General features: G+C 32.1%; 1 pseudogene; it reads left to right on the top strand.

Annotated features, from left to right (window-relative positions):
* The first annotated feature begins 285 nt into the window (after positions 1-285).
* On the top strand, positions 286-401 carry LOC145292437 (5S ribosomal RNA; annotated as a pseudogene).
* Positions 402-3,289: the final 2,888 nt, after the last annotated feature.

Raw genomic sequence — 3,289 nt, 5'->3', positions numbered from 1 at the left:
CTGTTCTTGTCAAATTTTCAAACGACATAATGTTTAGATTTGTGCGAATAGTCTTAAAACAATTGTAATTGACGATGAAATACACTATTTGTTGCTCTCAACCCATTCTTTGAAGTCTTGGTTTTTGTTAAAACAATATATATATATATATATATATATATATATATATATATATATATATATATATATATATATATATATATATATATATATATATATATATATATATATATATATATATATATATATATATATATATATATATATATATATATATATATATATATATATATAAAATCACGTTGACACACCGGTTCTCGTCAGATCACCGAAGTTAAGCAACGTTGAGCCTGGCTAGTACCAGATGGGTGACCATTTGAGAATTCTAGGCGCTGTATGTGCTTTCCGCTTATCTCGGCATTGTTTCCAGTCGTCCTGAACCTCCACTTGCCATCGGTATTCAACGATGTCGACTAAGGAGAGGTGTGGTTGGAGATTGCGCAACTCCTGCCATAAAAATTTCCCGCGCAGGTACCCTTACCGTGGGTATCTATAGTCTGTCAAGACTGAAGGAAGCCTTGTGTATATATATATATATATATATATATATATATATATATATATATATATATATATACACATATATATATATATGTATATATGTATATATATGTATACATGTATATATATATGTATATATATATGTGGTTGGTGAATGTGCAACCTTTGCCTCACAATTACTCGTGCAGCTACCTTTACAGGGGTATCTACTGTCTCTTGGCTCTGCATCGATATATATATATATATATATATATATATATATATATATATATATATATATATATATATATGAGTGTGTTTCCTTAAAATAAATATACGTTTATAATGTATATATTTATCAAGGCTATCTTTAAATTGCAACAGTTTATTAAGCTCAATGAAAATGGATGTACTCATAAATAATTCTTCAATGAAAAAACTGGTGAATTCTAAAAAAATAAAAAGTAAAAAGTAAGAACATAATCTCGTTGTGTTAAATTCGCTATCATGAGTACTAATAAATATGTTATGTTACGAAAATGCCAAGTTGAATAAAGATTTTCGAGAACATTACAAATATACGCCGATATATTTCCACGCAAATGACTCAAAATAAAAGCGACTTAAATAATATTATTATCCATTTCTAAGTAACTGTATTCAATATCGATTTAGATTATTAACTTTAAAGATATACTTAGTATTTTAATTCACTTTTTTCACCTCCCAATAGTATAAATACGTAAAGTATAGTAATGTTGGTAGCTCAGTATGAATTCAAATATGGTGTTAAGAATGGAACTGTTCCACTCGTGATGTACGAACTAAACGTTTCTTTCTTCTGCATATCGGTATGTCTTCAATGTTTTATCTATAACAAGTAGATGCTTTTACTATTTTTACTGGATTTCGGATTTTAGTCAATGCGCGTGGGTTGTCCAACTGGAAACCTATCTTTAGAATGCTGACTTTTAGTGGTATATAGGAATAATCCGGCCCACTACGAACAAATATCGCTGACAAGTAATTCGAAAGATATAACATGATTCCATGTTTTCCTGTAGTAGTTTTGCCTGCCACCCATATTGTTTTAGCTTTAGCAGCCAGGAGAAACTGCAGGTTGTGCGCATGTGAAAAAGAAAACTTTCTGAATACGGAAAGAAGTAAAAAAAAAATGGAGTGGGAGGCTAGAGGTGTTTATTCCGTTCTTAACATAGCGAGGTTGGAGGTGTTTATTCCGCAAGTCGTTCTTAACATGGTGAGGTTGGGAGTGTTTATTCAGGAAGACGTTTTTAACATGGGAAGGTTGGGGGTTATACCCCTAAAAGGTAACTCTTTTCGGGTAAATCTTTATTTTTAAAAAGAAATTTAAGAGCAAGCTGGTTGAATTCTTCTTTTTTGAAGGAGACTTTCTTCACTTACAGATATTCAGTAAAAGTAGTGCACTTGTCGTCTGCTACAAAATCCGAACAACGTTTGCACATGCTCCATGAACAACTTCCTTTTATTAACGAACATGGTGAACAGTTCAAAATACTAGAAAATAACATTGCACCCTGAATGCGTTATTACTAAAAATAAAAAATATTTTCCGATGATAAATTTAAAGGCGATATTCGTTCGTAGCGGGTCGGATTACGCCTATATATCGTTAAAAATTAACGCTCTAAAGGTAGGTCTTCAATTGGACAACCAGCGCACATTGACCCGAATTTTTATGTTTTTTGGACCTTTCCAATTCGTTTTAAAATTAACTTTCTTTTTTGAACCAAGCAAAAAAAAAAAAAAAAAAAAAAAACTAGTTCTTTGAACTGATGTAAAATCTCTGATGATTTGTTTGGTTTATGCCATTCAATGAAACACGTGTAAGACTCAGTAATTTAAACACTATGAATGTTAAATAAATGTATATTCTTGTGATTTAAAAATGTTTAATATATATATAGTATATATAGTTTAGTATATATATATATATATATATATATATATATATATATATATATTGGTTGGATGACCGCGTCCCTTGTCGAGACGAAGTAGGTTCATTTCAAAGTCGGATTTCGGCTCGATCTGTGTTGGTTAATATAAATTCTTGTGTGCGGGGCGTTTACTCAGTTGGTAGAGTGCTTGCCTCGCATGCAAGAGGCTTTGGTTTCGAATCCTGAGTTCGGATGTGTCTAACTGATGAGCCCAAACGAGGGCGAAACTCGAGTCTTGGACTTCCGGTGCGTTGACTGTCATGGCTCTTGTGGGCTGCGACGTTGTTTGGCTGTGGAATTTATTATATATGTGTGTGTGTGTGTGTGTGTGTGTTGCAATGGAACCATATCGGTCCGAGATGATGTTGCCTATGTTGCATCTTGTGACATTTGCTTACAATTCCCTGTTACTGAATTCTTGATTAGTATTGATGTCTCTTTTATCTAAGTCTAGAATCTCCAAGACTTGTTTTTGACGAATTCTGATTAATAAAAACTAAATAATTTTCTAATTGTAAATTGATCACGTAAACCTGGTTTGGGCGGATGTCCATGAAGATAATGATTCTATGCAATTCTTCGTTCGACTTTTATGAAAGCCAGCATTTTAGACGGAAAAAAGGGAAAGGGTGAAGCTAAACGAGTAGAGAAAGAAAGGCAGTGATTTAATATGCTGGTCATCTATTTGAGGATTTGATTCCGCTTACCAAGTTTATAAGAACACTACTAATAAACTAGTTGACAGCAATCTTAAAATATAATTGAAAAAA

This window comes from Euprymna scolopes, chromosome 13 (assembly GCF_053919585.1).
Source record: "Euprymna scolopes isolate OS-2025 chromosome 13, ASM5391958v1, whole genome shotgun sequence".
NCBI lineage: Eukaryota > Metazoa > Mollusca > Cephalopoda > Sepiida > Sepiolidae > Euprymna > Euprymna scolopes.
The sequence above is the reverse complement of the archived record's forward strand: the minus strand, read 5'-3'. Positions and strand labels throughout refer to the sequence as shown.